The sequence below is a fragment of the Meleagris gallopavo genome, chromosome 1 (assembly GCF_000146605.3).
Source record: "Meleagris gallopavo isolate NT-WF06-2002-E0010 breed Aviagen turkey brand Nicholas breeding stock chromosome 1, Turkey_5.1, whole genome shotgun sequence".
In the NCBI taxonomy this organism is placed as follows: Eukaryota; Metazoa; Chordata; class Aves; order Galliformes; family Phasianidae; genus Meleagris; species Meleagris gallopavo.
In genome coordinates this window covers 80,853,907-80,875,690 of record NC_015011.2, presented here as the reverse complement: position 1 = coordinate 80,875,690, position 21,784 = coordinate 80,853,907, and the positions used below count along the sequence as shown (strand labels likewise).

The 21,784-nt window shown below is 38.4% G+C and overlaps 1 protein-coding gene across 6 annotated transcripts in view; it reads right to left on the bottom strand.

The window, feature by feature from the left end:
- ZBTB20 (zinc finger and BTB domain containing 20) overlaps window positions 1-21,784 on the bottom strand; it is a 397,155-nt gene that overhangs the window by 101,333 nt on the left and 274,038 nt on the right. For 5 of the 6 annotated variants that reach the window (XM_031556020.1, XM_031556022.1, XM_031556018.1 and 2 more), the window contains one exon: window positions 15,057-15,111. The gene's annotated coding sequence lies outside the window, so the exon portion shown is untranslated. Of the gene's footprint in view, window positions 1-9,443; window positions 13,682-15,056; window positions 15,112-21,784 lie in introns of those variants that run through there. The other variant, XR_795317.3, reaches the window with a different exon arrangement.

Sequence of the window (21,784 nt, the reverse complement as noted above, 5' to 3'; positions counted from 1 at the left end):
TAGGAAATGAGAATACTGGAGATACATAAAATAAATGGACTGCTCAAATGTCATATTTAAATGCAAGTAGTCATATTAAGACTCAGGAATCATCAGTCTGGACTACAGAAGTATGCATTTGGCATTAAATACGGCCTTTTCCTTCCTGTAACACTTAGAAGGGTACAAGCTGAAATGGAGGAAGAGGAGGGCTCTTCTGATTTACAGCAGAAAATCTTGTCCTCCTGTGTATTGTTATTATAAGATCTGAAATAATACAGACAGAAGATGGAATGTACATTATAGAAATAAACTGGAAGCAGCATTAGCAGTTAGTAAGACTTCTCCTTTCCAGCTGCCATTGATACGAATGATGCTCATTTTTGTGCTGGCAAAGGGAAGGAATAGATGAGTTAACGTCACTTTTTCTTCCCTCAATTCTCAGATTTGACAACTACCAGGCTACACTATTTCACTAAGAAAAAGGTCTGTTTTTCACTTAAAAGCACAAAAAGTATACACAGAAAGTCATTTTCAAGGTCAGAGGGTTGTTTTGACATTTAAGAAATACTAAAACAGATTTTGGCTTTTAAATCTGTAAACCAGAACTACTTCCTGACCTGAGAGACAACCTGCCAAATTTCTAGCTGACCACAGACTTCTCAGGGTAAACTGGAATTATCAGGTATGTGATGCCGTCTAGGTGCCTGCCTCTGTGAACATTAAAATGAAATGTTGATCAACCTTAGAAAAACACAGTTTCTGAGAGCCTTCATACAAGTGACACGTTCTCCTTCTCACAGTAACTAAAGAGGCAATCCTTTCTTTAATAACCATGGTGGTACAATATTTTGCTAACTGCTGGAGAATTCAATACTTTGAGATGGAAATACTAATGAAAAAAAAAAGAGAGAAATAGAAACATTTAAGCAAGTAGAAGCCAAGTAGCTGCTTTTATTTTATACCAAGGCTTTGATCCTCCTACCAACCCTGTTGCCATACAAACCAATTCCATTTATCGCTCTTTCTGACAAGCCAGAGATCTCCAAGACTGCACAACTGCAAAATCCCAGGGCAGACTGCAAATGGGCTGACAGAATGATTCACAAAGAGCATGCACACGCAGGTGAGTTAGCGTGCATTGCTAGCACAACCTTGCTGTGCAAGCTCAACATGACTTCGTGCATATGCAGTAGCAAAGGGTCATATTGCTGTTAAAGACACACAACAGAATGCTTTGCATTGCTGCCTGTTGCTCTTACAGTCTTTTCTGCCTGTGCTCATGGCTCTGTTTGTTCAAAATGGGCTGTAAACCAGTTATGTTGCTCAAGTTGAGAGGTTATACTTGCCTCCCATTCCAAAACAGCAACCAATTCTGCTGTTTCGAGAAGGCAAGAAAAAACAAAAATGTTCATTGCTTTCCTTCCGTATTTCTTTTTTAATCAATCTTAACAAAGCTTGAAAAGAAAGAGTTCAAAAAGGTGAGAGCTAGAGGTGCACAGGCAGCCACTTCAACAATTGTTGAAGTGGAGGGATTGCACAGAGGATGCAGAGTTTCTGTTGCTTCTGACATGCCTCCCATATGCACCTGTGCTGTTTTAAGTGATGTCAGCTGTTGTATTCAAACTATTGTTATTGGAAATATTTTTTTAAGACTTTGCTTACTGGGTTTTAGTTTGCTCCTCCTACTTTAGACAGAGTTTCAATGCAACTGTATTCAAAGATCTGTTGTGTTTTTGTTTTTTAAAGTTTTTTGTTCATACTAGTTAGTGGAAAAGCACAGAATTTGCCAGCCTGCAACTCTATTCTACTAACACTGCTCTGGGCCTTACAGGATGCGGCTCTATCTCCAGGTAAGTATTTATCTCCAACAGCGTAGCTCACTGACTTCTGCTTTCTACTCCTCCTCCTCCTCTTTTCTCTGTCTAGTCCTCATATGTTGAGTCTAGATCTCAACATATCAACCTCTGGTCAACAAATATTTTAAAATCATACAATCTAAAAGATGACTTGGGAAAGCAAGAACAAATGAGTCCTGACAAAAATAGCCAAGAACCTGAAAATTCCTGCTGCATGGAGTGTAGATGTACAAGGAGAGATGTGGCACAATGCTGCTCAGCATTTGACTTGTTTTTGTATGAAAATCAGAATACATTTAAATGCAATAGTGGAAATGTTTTGGGCCAGAAAAATTATTTGCATTATTTCAGAGAAAGCAAAGCTGCTATTAAATTTGAAGAGCGTAATTTCCTCCAAATGCCCAGCTAAAGGGTGATTCAAGTGATCATTTTGTTTGAGAATCATAGAATATCCTGAGTTGTAAGAATCCCAGAAGGATCAGCAAGTCTAGCTCCTGGTTCCATAAAGCACAGCCCAGATCCAAACACTATTTCTGAAGGTGCTGTCCAAACATTCCTTGAACTCTGGCACTCGGAGCCGTGCCCACTGCCCTGGGCAGGCTGTTCCATGCCCACTGCCCCCTGGTGCAGACCCTGTCCCTAACCCCCACAGCCCCTCCCCTGACACAGCTCCATGCCGTTCCCTCGGGCCCTGTCGCTGTCACACAGAGCAGAGCTCAGCGCTGCCCCTCCGCTCCCTGTGAGGAGCTGCAGCCTCCATCAGGCCTCCCCTCAGCTCCTCTGCTCTGGGCTGAGCACCCCCAGGGCCCTCAGCTCTTTCTCATACACCTTGTCCTCCAGACCCTTCCCCACCTTCATAGCATTCCTTTGTTCCTCTTATACCGTGGTGCCCAAAAATCAACACCCTGATGTTTGGGATTTCATGAGGAGCACCAGAAAAGGCACAGAGCTGTTGGCTGCAGCTCAGTAGAGCAGGATGGGAGAAGCACATCGCTGCTTCTGGGAGCACAGGTGGCAGATTGTTGCTGGCAGGAGAACAAGGTTGGCTTGTTGCTAGAAGCCCTGGAAACACGAGTCACCTCGAAAGGGCAAAAGACGAAGAGTAAACAAAATGGAGGCCCTTCATGAGCAAGATGGTCAATACACAGGGCACTCTGATGAAGCTTTCAAAAAGCTTAGGAAAAATCAGTGGTGGCTGGCTGTTCTGGGGGGATGTGTTCAGATAGGTGTTCCTAGCTGGCTAGATACAATTTATTTCTTCATATGAATCCATAGTTTAGGTGAGCAGATTAAATTCTAAATCCCCAGACTAATTCTGGGACTGCTGCAAATGTGCCTGTAAAATGGCAAGCTGAAGTCTCCCTCATTATTATTATTTCACAAGGACCTCAGATCAGCTGTGCTTCGAAAATGGAATTATATTTATGGCCCAATGAAATATCAGCACTGAATCCTTAACCTGGGGTTGCTGCTGGAAATCTGCTGCATAATGCACAAGGCAGTGCCGAGCAACACTCTCAATCTCAGCACCAGCCATCGTGCAGAGCTAAAAGAGGGAGCACCATGAAGCCTGTATGATGGGCAAGTAAGGCAACAGCGTTCTGTGCTTCAACAAGGAGAGGGTTTCTTAGGTGAAAACGGCATTTCTACAAAACAGCTGAGCTTCTAGATGGAATAGCATTCTGGAGATATGGGTCATGATTACTGCTAATGTGCAGAGGGAGAAACGAAGGCAACGACAGGAAAGCACAAGATTCTCTCAGCATCAGAGGGAGCTTTTCTGCTAGGGCTCAAGCAAAAACTCACGTTTTGATCCCAATTGCAAGCCACAAGCTCATACTGCTTTTACTACAAACAGATTTCCCTGCACCATACTGTACTTTTCTTGCTGACTGTTCAGTATGGTCATCCAAAAATACTCCTATTTGTGTTATTTTTCACACACACCGCCCTAAAACAAAATTCAGTATGAAAGAAGAGCAGTTTCCTCCAACACAGCTCAACATCCAAACTAAGCAGCAATAAAATGGCATTTATTCACCAACCGAGATTTCAAACAGTAAAATGATTGTTGCTGAGCTACAGATTGGACTGTTTCTTGAATAAGACCCCAGAATACATTGCCAGTGGCAGCTCTGTCACCTCTGTCACCATCTCCTGGAAGAGGAGGAGTGTGGCTGGGGACAATACCTGAACTCAGTGTCACGATCAGAGGGGCAGAATGGGGCAGAATTCACCTTTGGTACTAAGGTGGGAGTCAGAAAGAGGCAAGCTGGGTACCTAGTGTGGGTGAGCCTCTTTCTTCACCTGCTATGGGAACTGGAGAGGGACAAGCTCTGGGCTTCCCAGTGCCAAGCACGCCTGGGAGCAGCTGCACTTCAAAAGCTGAGCAATCTGAAGGCATGGGGGTGCTAAACATGCTCACATTTTCTTCCTACACAAACTTTGGCAAGCCCTGCACCTTTCTCTGTGTCTTTGTTTTCCTGTTTGAATATGTGATATTCAAATGAAATATAAATATTAATATTTGATTAACTCACAGCTACAAAGCTTAGTTCCTTAAATTCTAGTACAGATCTTTGAAATCTTTGAAAAACCAGATAAATATGAATTCTTTTATTTTTCTAGCATTACATTAAGGACTGTACAGTCGAAGTTGATGAATTAAATAATCTCTGTCTATATTTGCTTATATCTTTCTGAAACTGTTACCTTTTCAGCAGAAATTTCTCATGCCTTGTCTCAATCCAGAAGTGACATTTTTGGTAAAGCTTTGCAAAAACTCATTCAGCTGTTTTTGAGTCATCCAAGTATGCAAAAAACAGTTTCCAGCTGTTAAGTTTTCCATAAGCCTTTTTTTTTTTCCTCAAACATGCTTGTATAATTATAACACAGCTTTGTTTTAAAACATCAAACTTGACACGTACATAGTCCTGAAAGAGAAGTAGCAGCACTGCCATGTTCAAAATCATTCGGTTTAGAAATAATAAGGCTGTTACCACATTAAAATATCTTTCTTTTCCTAAAGATTCTACCAGACTTTAAACTACAGTTTTCTAACTGTGGACACCACTGAAACTTCTCAACTTTATAAATAACAAAAAACAAACAAACAAAAACAAACAAACAAAACACACAAAAAAAACCCACCCAAAAACCAAACCAAACCAAAAAACCCCAAGCACCAAAAATGAAGAAGATGTGTCACTATTCTTGCCATCTAAGTAAGTCTAAGTAAGACGCAACACAGGAGACTGGCAAGCAGTAGGAGGAGGCTCTGTCCTGCTTATAGTTCACTCCGTATGCACAAACACATTTTAAGGAGAAATGCTGTAGCTCTGGCACGGTCTTCTCACTCTAGACCTATGGTTATCTGCTCTCCAAAAGTTCAAAATTGTTAGTTATGGTAGACAAGGACACTGCATTGTTCCCCTTACCATAACATACAGCCCTCACTGTGCTGGCAATAGCTTTCCAAAAGGGTTCTGAATTCAATTTACCATTGCATACTCCTGCAGTTTTAATTATAGCATCCTTGCAATCAGATTGGAGAAGATTCTTCGCTTATATTCTGCCCAGATAAAAGTGCAGTGACATGATATCAAGCAGTCATTTATTTAAACATTTCATTTAATCTGAGGTATTTCAGTTTTTGATGCCTTAGTGAAGTAAATATTAGTTCTGAGAATATTAATGGTGGCTGAAACAGGAGCTGCAGTTTGATTGATTATTGGATTACAGAGACTTCACTCTCAAAACTGTTTTCTCATATGATGACGTAAAGGCATATGTGACTTTTCTGCCTCATGCAAACCTATGGCCTCAGCAAGCATTCTCTGGTTAGGTTGCAGTAACTCTTTCTGTGCAAAAGGAAAGTCACTGCATGTGCAGCTTTTTGTATAGGGCTAAACTCTGTGGATTGGTACAGCCAAGAAGGAACTCCTTAGCTATTTCTCATTTCAAGAAAATAGCAGTGCTTTACTCTCATCCTTTCTGGCACATATTCTCCCCCTGTGCAGGTGTGAGTCCACAGAAGCTATCAATGTCAGTGACATGACAGTGAATCTGAGATGACAGCCTGACTCATCTGAAAGCAAAAGACACAACTCTGATTGGCTTTCATGCCGAGAAATGTGTGCATATTTGCATGCGTGTATCCTTCTTCACCTTACACTATTTGTGCTTTTATCTGTACATCTGTAACTCATGTCCATTATTTTTGAGAGGCTTTCTGAATCTGTTTCGAATCACATCACACATATAGACAGTGCTCAACAAACAAAATGGGATTGTAATATAATTATGGGGAAAAACTCAGCAGCTCCTACCCATCACGTTTTCTTCTCTGGGTACTGCATTGCCCGGGTAAACCCACAGCTAAGGATCGTGCAGTAAAAGACTCAATTGTAAGAAAGGGTCAGAGGTAAGGTTGCTGTGGGAACATTAACTCTAAATTTCCTGAATTTACAGAGATTAAAATCTCAGTCTTCACACCACATTAGCATACTTTTTGTGCATACAGAACATGGCCTAGGCAAGTGCACTGTTTCTAAAGGAGAAAGTATATTGTTGGGTAGATAGGTGCCTGTGCACATTTTGGTAACTATAAGCTACATCGTTCAGTTCTAATCAATGCTACTGGATTCTGAAACCAACCAATATGATAACAAAGTGGAAAAAGTAAGAAAAAAAAAAACAAACTGTAAGTTATACTGTATGCCCCACTATTCTAAGCATCAGTGCCGAGACAAAAGAAGAGTAAGAGTTTGCCATTTGCTGGTTTTTAATAATCACAAGAAGATCTGCCAGATGCACTGTTGAAGAGCTCTGTCTGTCTGGATCAGGTAGATGCTGCAATACACAAAGGATTTCAACATACAGAGAAAGAAAGAGCGTTCATGGACAATGATGCAGCATTCTTAATTAAGATTTTCATTACTGATACATACATTAAGATATTGCTAATGCAGGTGCCCAAGCACTCTCATGTGCAGGTAGATGTCTCTGATTCTATCTCTAGAAAACCTTTTGCAAATCACCATGAACATTCACCAGCCAAGGCTCAAAGTCAGCTCACCTGCCCTTTGCTGTTATGACAATGAAAAATAATAGATGATATTTTATTTGTCTGACAAATGAGAACTTAACACTTTGTAGGTATGAGAATGAATAGGATTCTGCAAGACTGCTACAGTCTATTGAAACTGATTCGGATCTCACATCTGTTTGATGTTAATGTAACATCAGGAGCTTCAATAGCACAACCATAGCAAATGTTCAAGCAAAAAAGGGAAAGGCATACAGGCAAATGGAAAATGGGATAAAATGCAACATAAGTTTGCCAAAGGTAGATTGTAGTAAACTAACCTGATAACTTTCTTTGATAAGATAACTGATTATTCAGACAAAGGAAATGCAGTAAATTAAATCTATCAGTAAAGCATTTGATACGGTATCACAAGGGAAATTATGAGGTAAAATGAAGATTAGCAAAAGGATTGTAAAGTGAGCAAATGCTTACCTGAAGGGGAGTGTTGAAAACAGAATTATTGGGCAAGATGAAGACTATATTTCCACAATTATTAGTTTTTAAAAAATAGCATTTTCTAAATTTAAAAGTTTGGGAGGAGTAATTCCACAATTTTGCTTTCTGAGACCCCTCAAAAGGAGGGGATGAGAAAGAAGAAAAAGAGGGAGCATGCTAAGCAGCCATAAAAGGATCTATCAGCTTTAGTGAACTTATCATTAGCAGTATTTAGGCATTATTCACTTGTGCAATAATAAATTTTTGGTGACGTTTCTATGTTATTTCTACAGTTTTGTCCTTTGGGAGAGAGCTACAGATCTCTCAACAGTTTACTTGTGCATTAAGCATCTAGATCAATTCTGTGCTTTTGAAGCACTTTTATTCCCAGAACAGGAAGCAGCTTCTGCTACAGATCTCCTAGCTGAATGCCTAGGTCTCTTGCTTAAAGACTGGACCTTGCCTTACAGCAAAATGCTGTTTGAATAAGATGAGGTGAGGAAAAATATTATGTGAACAGAAGAACTACATGCAAGGGAAAAAAAAAAAAGCACTGCTTCTCCTTGAACTACTTGCATGCTTTTCTTGATCTATTCAGGCTATGATATTTTATGGATTTCTTCATTAGGGCTACTTGACCAGTAGCAAGGCTACAATATCGTGCTGGCATAATCTGTGCCACGATGACGTGCATCAAAACATAGGTAGGCAAAGACGGAAAGTGAAGACAATACCACAAAAGTCACATTAGAAGATATCAATATGAGGTTAAGTTGCAGGCTCCAAAAGAAGTGATCTGGCAGCTTATTTTCAACAAGCTTGACAATCTTCCCTGAGGCATGCCTTAGTCTACAGGTAATCCGATGACAAAAAATGTTACCTTCCCATTAAAGTTCATTGGAAGAAAAGAAGAAAAGCTGCATTTTTCTTTTATTCTTCTGTGGCAGAATTTAATTTCTTAATGTCATAACTAGATCATGCTATGCATGCATGGACATTCACAGCTGGAAATTCACACCAAGCATTAAAACTTGAAGGATTTAAGTGCAATAATTGAAAGACAATTTGTGAAACATACTATTCTTTGAGGTTGGTTATACACTGATCATACATTGTAGGTATTCTTCACACCCTTCACTGCATATTGCAGAGCATCCAGACTGTAACACATTAATTTCTGCCTTTTATCTAGGAGTTTACTGCAAGAAACAAAATTCTATTAATCCCTTTTGCAGGCATCAAGGATAAGTGAAGGCAGATTTAAACACACATCCAGGTCCAAATGTTGCAACTGATCCTTACTTTTGTGATTGATTAAAGAAAAGATATCTTAAATTGTAGGTATTTGAAGTTGGAATCCTCATTCTGCCTCTGAATGGCTCTCAAGCCATTTTGCATATCCTTAAGAAATTAAAACACTAGAAAACAGCATTTGGAAAACTGATACAGCTACTCTATTAAATTTAAAACTCAATCTGGTGAAAGAGGAGAGCAAGACCTATTCAAATCCAAAAGCATTTGCTTTCAGTTGTGTCAAAAAATCTAATACTTTGAGCACACAAACATATGAAAATATTACCTGGGGGGTTCTATTTGTGAATTATATTCAGCATGTTATTATCCAAAATGATGGATGCAGCAGCGAGCAAGAACTTCAGAGGAAGAAAACATTATTTCTTAATATGCTATGAATCTTTTATATCTAAGATTTCCCATTCCCATCAAGAGGTAAACTAGCCTTCATGAAGCATGGCCTGAAGACTAATCAATGGTCTTCCATGAGCAGCCTTTCAGTATCTAAAGGGGAACTAATAAGGAAGAATGGGACAGACTCTTCAGCAAGGTCTGTGGTGATAGAACAAGGGGAAATGGTTTCAAACTTAAAGAGGGTAGATTTAGGTTGAATAAAAGGAAAAGGTCTCTTACAGGGAGGGTGGCGAGGCACTGGAACAGGTTGCCCACAGATGTGCTGGAGACTTTCAAGGCAAGGCTGGATTAACCTTTGGGCAATCTGATCTAGCTGTGCATGTCTCTGTTCATTGCAGGGGAGCTGAACTAGATGACTTTTAAAGATCCCTTCCAACTCTAAGGATTCTATGATTCTATGTTTTGACATGTACAGCTGTGCAATTGCCCACTGGAAAACTTTCTGGTAGATGGCTTCCATTTGTTTTTTAAGTGAGAGTTGGAGAGAATAAGGAAATGTATGAGATACTCTGAAAAGCTCATTTTCAATCATGGTATCCTATACATAGGACATTTAGCATACATTTGGAGAGTTGGTCTGGCATTTAGACATCTGTGAGTACTAGTATTTCAGTGACAGTCTCAACAGTCAAATTTATGACCTTTTGATAAAGAGGTGGCTTTTGGGAAACCATCTATTTCTGGATGCCTGATTTCATAATAATCACTCCTCTAGTGCTACTTGCTTTTAGCACTTTTTTTCTCCTGCCTTATAACTGTTGTACATTTTAAGGAGACAGGTAAACAGCATGATGTTAAAGTTCAGTGCATCAAAGAGAATTTTTAGATAAGGAGGACTAACAGCATTTTTCCAAAAAAAAAAAAAAAGAAAAAAAGAAAAGAGAGATGTGATGGTATAACTGCAGAACAGCAACACACTTGCCCAAGTTGGAAGATAATTTACCATAACTGCAAAGAGATTATTCTGAAAAGCTCTGCCACAGTCTGTCACTGTGCCATTTTGCACAGTGATTTCAGACCTAACAAACTGGACCGTCTTAATATTTGGATGGTTGATGTTTAAACTGCTGTAGGCAGTACTGCTACTGCTTCAACAAGGTGTTTTTTCTACCCAAATAGATTAAATGTTGCCTATGTGAAGTTAAAAAAGAAAAAGTGCACCGGCCAATTGCATTTTCTTTCTGTCACTTTCATTTTTTCCAGCTAGACCTACAATACTATGCTTCCAGAAGTTTCTATTTTAAAGCCCAATTTTTCTGTGGTAACCTGTTGAATTTGTTACATTTCAAGGAAAGCTAGCACTCAATACATTATATTACACTAATTAGATGAAAAATAACTCAGAACAAAAGGATCTCCAATAAGCATAATTGCGGAAAAGGATGACATTTTCAGTTGTCATGCTAGCCAATCTCAAATTCAATCTCATTCAGCATCAGAGGATATTTTGTAGTTACTGCAATTTACAGACAGCTTGCTTACATTCCCCTGTCATAATCCACACACAAGCTTCACAGCTATGGATAGTCATTATTATTTGTTAAATAAGTTGAACATTAACACTTAAAATAATGCTTAAACAAAAAAACTTGCACCAGGTTTTGCCCTTTTTTCCCTTCACAGCTAATTCTATCATTTTCTGGATATAATTTATTTTTATTAAATACCTAAATATTTTAGAACAAAACCATGACCTTTATCAGAGTCATTTCAAAGAAGCCAGCTCTTTTTTTTTTTTTTTAATGAAAGTCTTTTGCTTAAGTCCATTTGATGGTTGTCTTCAGATAAAGAATCAAGGTTGAAGTTCTGGCACTTGTATAAGAACATTCATCCCAGAGTGATTCTCAGTTACACAGTTTGATTTCTATAAACACATCAGAGTGGAATTTATCCTCCACTTCTATTTCTAGCTTGTTTCACCGTTTCTCTCACTTACAAATGCCAAATATAGGGGCTTTGCTCATGTTCATGCTTTTTGGAGAATTCCTTTTCTTCAGAAGGCATACAATAGCTGGGAAAGTACTATCCCTTTCCTGTCTCAAATTGCTGTGCAGGTGACCATTCCCTTTGAACAACTCCTTATTATCTTGAGTGGATAAGCTGATTCTTCTGGACAATTTGCATGTCAATTTATTACATTAAGTATGATAATTCTTGAAAAATGCTAGCTCTTGAAAGCTGTTGTAAATATGAGGCTTATTACATCTAGACTTTTTTTGGCATTTTGCAAATGTTCATTTTTGATTCATGAATAAGCTTGACCTGGAGGTTATTATTCTCCTCTGAAGTAATGAAGAATTTCTTAAGAAACTTGAGAACAGAAAAGATGCCTCCTCCCTGTTCCTGTTCACTGTTGCTGTTCTCAAGTTCCTCATCTGCTAAACAACACTAAGCACACAAACCAAGTAAAGGGGTTCAGATGCTACTAATTAGCAGATATTTCACAATGATGGTTCAGAGTGCTAACAGATAACAGTTTGCTGATGAACAAGTACCAACAGCAAGAACATGTATATAGATAGCAAAGACTATTCAAGTATCATGATGTCTGATAAAGTGAATACGTACTCTCAGAAACTGGCAACTGGTAGGCTGGAACACTGCTGGGTGTCTTTTGACACACCAATTGCTGATCATATGATGGATGGTTCTCATAACTATGATGAGATCAGTAAGATGCTGCTCATCTTCCCTTAGGTCATCATTACTTGACCGAATATGTCTTCATGAAGCTGAAGAATAAATGGCGCTTTTTTTTTTTTTTTTTTTATTTTTTTAAAACAGGATGTCAAAGCAAGAGAATCAGAATCAGTGCAGAATCTAATAGGAATAATGTTGGAGTTCACCCCAGCTACATCAGAAACCTATTTCAAGGAAATGAACAGATGTTCATGGAATTAGGTTAACATGACATGCAACTTCTCTGTATCTGGATCACTTTGGGGCATTTCTTCCAAGCACTTACCCAAAGCTAACAGTGGATAACTCTTCAATATTGTGTGGATTCCATCTGAATGGGTAGTGCTCAAGAAGTAAAAAGAGAATCCTCTCTTTTTAGTAGCTATCTATCTTACTGCAAAGCACCTCAGTATTATCAATAGCTGTTATGCATCATAGACAATATGATAGAAAGGCTCAAGAGTGATTAGATTACTTTCTTCCATGAAAAGGTCTGTTTTCAACAAAGAATCCACCTGCTTCTTTTAAACTCCTGAAGACATTCTAGTGAAGCAGAGATTAATCATATGCCTCTTAAATGGGAATACTGCTTAGGAGAGAGAAACATACATGACATACGGATAAACAGACAGATACATAACCTGGAGGAAGAATGAATAATCATCAAGTTGTAGGTAGAGATACGTGAAGAAAGTCAAGCAATGGGAAATGAGGCAGAATACAGAACAAATCCATTATCATCTACAAATCAGAAACATGCTTGATAGGTACCATTAGCAGCTTCTAATGCAAACATGTTCAATTTGATTTTTTCTGTTATGAAAAAGAACTTAAAAGATCCAGAGACCTGAAGGACCTGCTTTATAAAGAGAAAGGAGAGCGCCAGTATAAACAGGACAAACTTACACACATGCCTGAAATAAATTGAGGATCTTACGGAACTTGTTGAGTTGGGAATGGAAAAGCACAAAGAAGCCCTCAACTGGAATAAGCTTGACTTAAAGGAACAAGAAGGTGTGTGAGTCTTGCTTTACAGGTCAGGAAACAAAGGCAGACATCAGAGAAATGGTTTATTTGTGGTCACACAGCAAAGCACTGTCTGAGATGGATTTTGGCTCTGGATTTCCACGCGCAAATGCAACATGAAGCTTGTTCATTTCTTCCATCCAAACAGTCTTGTACACAGTTCCTCATGCTGCTGAGGCAAAGCATGGATACTGATGTGCTTGTACCAATGCTGATGGCACACAGTCCTTGCCACAGACATAAAGGGCCTTGTTGCTGCTACAGGAAGTGTTAACACAAGCAGTGTGCACTTCAAGGCCCTGAGCATCATTAACAGTTTTTATCGATATTATGAAGTTCTGCAACAAAAATAATAGGATTTGTCAGGGGCTGTTATGAACCGCCCCTGCTGGATAAATACATAATACATGATGGCAAAGGTCTGATGGGACTTTAATCAATTGCCTTTCTGAGTCAAATAAATGTCACATTAGACGTAAGCCATGTTGTATTCTGTAGGGGCCTCTGCTCCCCTCGTCTCACAGGCCTGACACTGCCACGGGGAGCTATGCACGCGCATAGACTCCTACTTATTTGCAGCAAATATATCAGAGCAAAACGGGAACAGCGTGCTGTAAATTACAGATTTGGGACACCTTATAATGAAAGGAAAAGGGGAACAGAAAGAAATATGGGGCCATCATTGGCATGAGAGGTCAGCTCAAATACATCTCTGTGGTAGCTGGCATTGTCATCCCATCTTTGGCAGTCACTGAAGCATAGCTCATGTTTGTGCCCATAGGGTGAGGGAGAAGCAAGTGTGCCATTTCTTTGTGCGTGTCAAAAGTACCAAGTCAACTTTAAATGATAAAGACACATAATTTAGGTTTTCTATCAGCGAAAGAAAGCTCTTTGTTTCAGCACACACCTGAAAAAAAAATCAGAATATCCCTTCACACTTCAGCATTCCTTTGAAGAAATTTCAACAACCAGAACTCAACTTGAACATAAATTTGCAGGTTTAATTCCTCTTCCAAATATGAAAGAGCTATTTTTCTTCCTGTGCTATGTTTTTTTCCTTTAATTCCAGGCAGCATATTAACAGCCGTCTACTTTCCTCTCTGAGCAGGATGTAGGAATGAATTTAAATTGTGAAATGGAGATCTGAGGTAACACAAAGTCCAGGCATATTTGGACATGAAGTTCTAATCCTAAATTTAAAAATCCTCATTGTTTTTGGCAATCACTAAATACAGCTTAAATACCTGAAAACAGTGCTTAAGAGGCTGGTGGACTGGAAAACTTCGGTCTGTCTTTACTTAATTATAGTAAATATTATGATATGGTAGTGCTATATTTACCCTTATCTCACAACAAAAAGTTTCATTGTTATAATACAGTAGATTTCATTGCCAATACGTATTAAAGACTCTCAGCAAAGTGCAAACTTTTGTCCTAAGTACACAAAACCATCACATGGCTTAGAGCTTGGCAAATTAAAAAAGAAGGAAAAAGCAAACTCTCTCAAAAATTCAATCTCTTATTCCCCTCAAAAAAAACACAAAACAAACCAATAACCAAAAAACCTCAAACCATTAAAATTTTAATTCTTCCTCTTCTAAGTCTTTATAATACAATTATGTGGATTTATGTAGTATTTTCTCCAACGAAGAAAGCCACTACCCTGACAAATTACGTAGCAGCAACCAAACCCACGTGAATGAGAACAGGCAAGAAAAGACCCCTACATAACATTTCAAATAAACTACTAACAAGTTTTCAATTCTGATACTGTTAGGTGTCGAAGTGAATGCAATATATTTAACCTATCCAGGTAAGAAGTGTAGATTACTACTAGATGGGAAGGTACACTGGACTGGGATAAGGAAGGGTTTCTTGGCACCAGGACAGTATCTATCAGGGATGGGTTGAAATGCTAGTTGACTGTTTCTTATATGTGCCTTGCACAGCATGGAATGCTATATACTATCAGAGTTCAACAGCGTAATACCCTGTACAACAAATATATCCTCAAATTGAAATGTACATACTCTCAGCCAAAAATGCACGTATCAATTTCAGATCAATCGATCACACAGTGTTACTAAGCCTGAGTCCCAGAAGCTGATGCTGCATTAAAATTCTAGGCTACTGCATCAGTACAGCATCTCAGTACTGAATCTTGTGGCCATACGGAGGAACAGAGGAGTTCCCAAATGCTTTGTACTGATCTGAATGGAACTTGAACAAAATGTACAACTTTAATCAATAAAAGTATAAAATGTTTGGTAATAAATACTTACACAAGAGTCAGGAAAGGTTCCTTCAGAGGAAGGCCACAAATTGATTGTGAATGATCTGTAAAGAAAAGGGAGAAAAAAAGAAATTATGAAATTAAGTGATAATAAGCACTCTAAATGATACCAAAATAAAAGAGGGATCGAGGAGCCTCACAGATGGTAGCGGTTCCCACAGGAGAGAAAAAAAAAGAAGTGTTTAAAATTTTTAGACTGCATAAATCTTGGAAGTTTTGAAATTACCTGACCCCAAAACTATATAGCTGAGAAAACTGGCAATGGCCAAGGAGTTTTTCAGTCCTGGGATAATTCCAAGCCAGCAGAGACTAAATATCCTCTGGTGGCTGTTCAACAGCCTCCGTGAAATAGGCTTGTGGCTCCTATGGACAAATGCTCTTATCACAAAAACACTGCCAGATTTGAATGGCATCCTTCTTAGCAGCCATGCCAGATGATATAGGACTCTAAAACAGAACTCGTCTTCTTGATCATGACCTTCACAGAAGAGGGGTTAGGCATATTATTAGGGCTGAGGATGCTTACATTACAGATGATAGCTGCACAGGAAAATTGTGTTGTCTTAATTCCTTCTGTCAACACAGCATCTTTTGGACTTGACAGATTTGTTACCCTGAGACCCCCAAGAAGAGAACGGATGCATCAAAACAGAAAGGCTAAGGGATTGCAAACTTTTGGTAGACAAAAGGTCTGGTTTCCAAAGCCTACAAAGGAATATCTGAGCTTTACTGCCAACAACTGTGCAAAACATATTAACACGGGATGAAGCAATGGACAAAATGAATCAAAGCCTAATGCTCTGGATTGTAACAAGAAGATACACTCCTATTTGACAAAGGCTACGAATCAGTCTGGTTCTGCCTTCCAAGCTGAAAGAAATTCCGGCAGTCAGAACAGACTGCATTCTCCAACAGATTGCTGATCAGGGTACCAGGAGCACAGTGCACAAAGACCATGGGATCCTTATGGTGCACTTTAGTACTTAAGTCAAGCCGTGGCCCTCGTCTATCATCTCCTGCCAATTACAAGGAGATTAGCTCATTACTCAAAGCAATTAAAAATATTCACAGAAGTACAAACCTAAGTTGAGATAGTGAAGAAAAAGAAGGAGTTGTCACAGGAGAGAAAGAAGGAAGGCAAGTAGAAAATTTCTTTGGAGCTGTAGCTATTATTTGTGGAATTATGGGTGTGGTAGAGGTGAGTGCAAGAGAAAGCATGTATGCTTATCTAATGTTAGGTCATCCAGCAGTAGTGGTAGAAGAAATAGAGCAAAGAACAGAGAGAATCATAAGAACTGCAAGGCAGCAAACAAGATGCTTATAGCATTTATTGGGTAGGCCACCCACAGAGGCCCTATTTAACTGCAAAATTTCTCTTTAAAGAAGAAAGGAAACTGATTATTCCCACACATTTGAAAGATTTGCATGAGACAGATGAGAAGATGGATGCTGCCCACTAAAAAGCTGAAGTGCCCCAAGATGGAATAAGACGGACATGATCAGCATGGGGGAGAGCACATCACTGTTATTTTTCAAAAATCCATAACTATGATGAAAATTAACAGGGAAATTCTGGTGGAAAAAACCCTGCTTTGCTAAGCATGCATCCCTTATTTGCCTTTTAGAATGCTCCTGGAGATTTAAGCATGAAGCCCACAGACACAACTGTATGAAAAGGACTGCAGTGGCTGGTAGCTGGGAATTAATTTTTTCAAGGTTTTGGGCAGCTGGGACAGTGAGCTGCACCATGGAAGAACCTTAGACAAGAGGTCTGAGCCAAAGAATGTGCCTTGGAGCCCCAGAGCGAAAAAGGAAAAAAAAAAAAGAAAGAAAGAAAAAACAAAACAAAACAAACAAAACAAACAAACAAACAAAAAACAGAAAAAAAATAAGAAAAAGTGGGAGGCATCCAGCATGGAAAAAAAAGCACAGGATGGAAAATTTTAGCCCAGTGGTTAGACTTTGGCTGTATTATATGCGATATAAAACAAGTTCTCTTAAGGGAATGCATCAAGCAACTTTAAAAACAAGGATGCCAAAGAATTCTACAAATTATGGCTTGAGACTCTGGAGGTGGCTGAGTAATGACTTACACCAACATTACCATAGATTTTGCTGTAAGGAATGAACAAGACTGTCATACCCAATTAAAACTGTAGGGTAAGCCTGGACAGGCAGAACATACTGGAATCTGCAAACTAGAATCTGGCAAATCACCAGAACTGAAACACCATAATTTTTTAAATGATCATAATTGGTTTAGATACTTGATTACAAGTTTTGTTTTAAAAATATATTAAAAAAACATTCCATGTAAAGTATTTGAAAAACAAAATGTGTCTGAGGAAACTATGTTTCATTCCAGGTTAGATAACTGTAGCACACATATGCTGGAGATAAGTGGGCCAAATTCTCTTCTCAGTGCCCCTTGCAATCTTTCAGACTTAATTGAAACCATGAGCAGAACCCGAACCATTAAAATGCTGGGTTGAAACTTTTTATCATACGACACTGTTTGTCACAAGAGACATACTTAACCTAATTACATTATATTAACACAGTGGATTTCTTCAATATATACTATTGCATAATACATAAAAAATGAAGTATGAGAAAGCTGACTATTTTTCTTAGTTCTTTGCATTATAGGCAGAATAACTACCAGTCTCTATGCCATTTGTTTTCCACCCAGTATTGCTCTATTTCATGGGGTAGACAAAAGGAATCCACTGATCTTTTTCATATTCAATTCCTAGTGTTAATTAATCATTATTACTTGGAAGCTGTTTTGGCCATTGGACAGGATAGCCAGCGGCTAATCTTAAATCTGATCTTGATTCATTGTAGGCAGATTCTGCCCACTTTCTCTGCTGTGTGAATATATGCCATTTAAATCACAAAGGCAAAAAGAACAAGTAAGACATAAACCTTAAGGATACTTAGGAATCTCTCAGTGGTTTTAATAAGAATCAGTCTCCTAAATGCTGAAGAATTTCTACTTATGAGTAGTTAGAGGTAAAATCCAGTCATGTGAGTTATGCTATGTAAGCAGGTAATTGATTTATGAATCTAAATAAAATTTTCAAGGAGACTTGGGTGTTCATGTCAAATTTTATTGGAAGTTGGTAAAATTTTGGCTGTAAACCACCTGAGGACTTGAAATTTTTTAACCTTTGTTAGCACAAGTACCACTTACTTTCAAGGGAATTAACATCTTAGCTGCCAGAGTTGTTTCTGAAATTTGAATCTAGTTGCTTCTAACAATTTATTCACTAAATGGCTTGAGTTAACCATCAGAACAGTGATTCTGCTCCATTTGTGAAAACGATTCAGGATCTCTCAGACGTAACACTACTAAGATGAGAAATGTTATTCATTCAACAGCTTTATAAATTATGGACCACTTCAAACAGGAAGAACTTCAGATGGATTCAGATAATTCCAACCTGAGTGTTTTTACTTCAAAACAATTTCACTCTTTACCAATATGGAACTGGCAAAGGGGAGAGCTTTATCACATGCCACCTACTGAGCGTATTGAATCTAAGATGCAAAGTCTGGCCACACCTCTCCTCCTGGAGGAACTATACCTTCTCTGTATATGAACTACAATTCAATCCTAGTGGTGGACAAAGACAATAATTTAGTTACTAGAGAACCCCTCAGTGCAAAGGAGGCCAAACTGTGCCAACGCTGCGCTGCAAAAAAAAAAACAAAACAGTGGAATGGGAAACTTCCATCTGAAATTCAGTGGAACCCTGAAAATGATCTGAGGGGGCAGAGAGGCTACACTGCATCTCTGACAAAGCAGACAGATTACAACAAAATTAAATTGAGGATTTTAGTGGATATAATTGTTGTTTTTATATATTAATGAACAACAATAATATGTGATTCTAAACTGAATACCAGGTTTGACATTTTAATCTGAGCACTCATGCTATCCATAAATGTTCATAAACGTCACAAGACCCATACCCTTTGATTGAATTACAATCCAGTATGCAATTTAGAGAACATGGATTAATCTACATAGATTTATATTTCTGCAGGTTACATTGTTATTTGTTGATTTATATCCTTTTCCCCTAACTGTCCTTTTCGTTGGGAATACAAGAAAATACATGCAAATCTTTAATAGGAGAGCAAAGGGGAGCAGCTCAAAATCCAGTGAATAGCAGCAGATGGAAACTTGGTTCAGTGAAACCCATGCTAATTATCGTTTCCTTTTTGAAGTCACCTTTGCTAATGGCCAGAAAAATCTTAGTCCCTGTGATATCTCCTATTACCTCCACATTAACTCATGCTACAGCCAACAATCACCTTGGCAATGCTGTGCAATTAAATCACCTTTCAATCATCTTGCTGAGGAATCCAGAAATGCAAATTGCTTTAGTATTAGGATTTAATTATAAAAATGCACAGGAAGGCAGTTAAATGTTACCATAGCGTGCAGCTCTGGTGTCCACAGCACAAGAAAGACATGGCAATGTTGGAGTGTGTCCAGAGGAAGCCACAAGGATGACTGGAGGACTAGAGAATCTCTCCTTCCAAGAAAGGTTAACGGAGCTGGTCTTGTTCAGCCTAGAGAAGAGGCTCTCTCAGGGGAGACTTCACAGTGGTCTTTCAAAACTTAAAGGAGCTTATAAGAAAGATAGTTTTTACTAGGGCCTGTAGCGATAGGAAAAAGTTTAATGGTTTTAAACAAAAAGAGGGTAGATACAGATTACATTTTAGGAAGAAATTCTTTACTCAGAATGTGGTGAGGCACTGGCACAGGCTTTGCAGAAAAGTTGCAGATGCCCATGTCTGAAGGTATTCAAGGACAGGTTGGATGTGGCTTTAGGTAACCTGGATGAGCAGGAAGTGTCTCTGTCCACTGCAGGAGGTTGAATCTAAATGGTATTTAAGCTCCTTTCCAATACAAACCATTTTTTCATACTATGACACTAGACATATGAGAACACTTTAGCCTCAGACATCACATGAGGCAGGGAACCCCATCAGCCAAAGTTACATGGCAAAATATGGAGGAACTTTAACATATTTTTTTTAATATAGTCATGCTTCTTGAGGTAATGCCTATTTTAACTACCGAAGTATTCTAGAATTTCATTTTCCTCTGTATTAACAGTCCTCATTGCACAATGGTATCTGCTGGGAGACTGATAACAACATCTACTTAAGCAGTGTGTTAAAGCATGGGAACAGGCCAGAAGACCTGTTTCTACCTGAAAATTCAGGTAGAAATACAGGATTCTGCAAGTCCTGACCTCCTCAGAAGCCCAATCCCGCTCTCTTTGAAATCAACAGTTTTCTCAAAGGATTAATTAGGCATCTTTACATCTGTGTGCCTATGAGAACAGGGACAATGCCACTGTGCAGCCCTCATAGTTGTGATTTCATTCATTCATACAAGTATTAAGAGAAGGGCTGGCTGCTCTATCTAGTAAGAAAGGAAATAAACATCACTCTGTTTAGTTAGAGCTAGGAAAGTGATGAACTGAGATGGTTTTACAATTGACAGCTTATTCCAGTGAAAAAGCACAAATGGTAGGCAATACTGTGATTTGAGCTTGACGGACAGTTATGTGGTCATATATCAAGTCTTAGCTTACTATTCAGGAGAATCAAAATAAATGATCTTTAAAAATGCTAAGGAGTTTTTGTACATGTTAGAATTAAGGTATATTGCTATACACTGGAACATACTTTCACAAGTACTTTGGTTATACGTATCACTAAAAAACTCGATTCTACAGGCATGTATACTCCTAATGAAATAAATAAGCAACTAGTGGTTGTATTAAGAAGGCAACAATGATCTGAGAAAAAATTTGAAATGTAATTAATGAGAATATACCCATTACTCATCTTCCAAAGGCAGTTTGCTTGACAGAAGAAAGGGTAACTGACTTTTTATTTCACTCTTAAACTTGAAGACAGAAAACCTTGTGGTTTATCTTATCACATATTATTGTGGGTTTATGAATATATCTAATGTTTTCTTTAATTGGTATATAACTTATTACTTAAGACTGTTAAATCTGGACTAGCAAGTTTAATAAAAAGAGAGGGGTTTTTTGTTGTTTGCTTTTCAATTAAGGATAGCTAAAATGTTAGCCTTGTCTTTTTCAAATTTAAAAGTATGCAATGGGAAAAGGATACTTAAAATAAGCGCTATGCATGCACACACACACAAATACATTAAAAAAAAACAACCCACAAACAAACAACTTTGCAGACCCTTAACTAGAAAATACATAAGAAAATTCTTGATGGAATAGATTTTTCAACACACACTGTTTGCCAACAAGGATGGATAATATGTTTTGATAAGACAAAAAAATAATTCAGTCGAAAATTGAACTTTCATGTTTCTGTAAGCTAAATCAAAAAGCCATCAAGGAGCTGATTCATTCCTCAGGTAACTCAGCCCGAAGTAAGACCTACCAGCTGTTCTCAGTGAAAGCAATGAGGTAGATGAAATAAGAAAAGGAATCTCTTACATCTGCAGACTGAACTCTAATTAACATCCATTGGAGGTCTCCAGCTCCCTAAGAAGAACTTCAGACAAGAAAAGTCTCTATACAAAGCACCTCTGAGGAAAACTTGTTTCAAAGAAGAGCAGGAGAACTCTCGGAAGCAACAGCACGTTACAGCTTTAACAGCAGTTGCTGTAAAGGGTTCAGCAAAATGAGAGCTAAATGAGCAAAA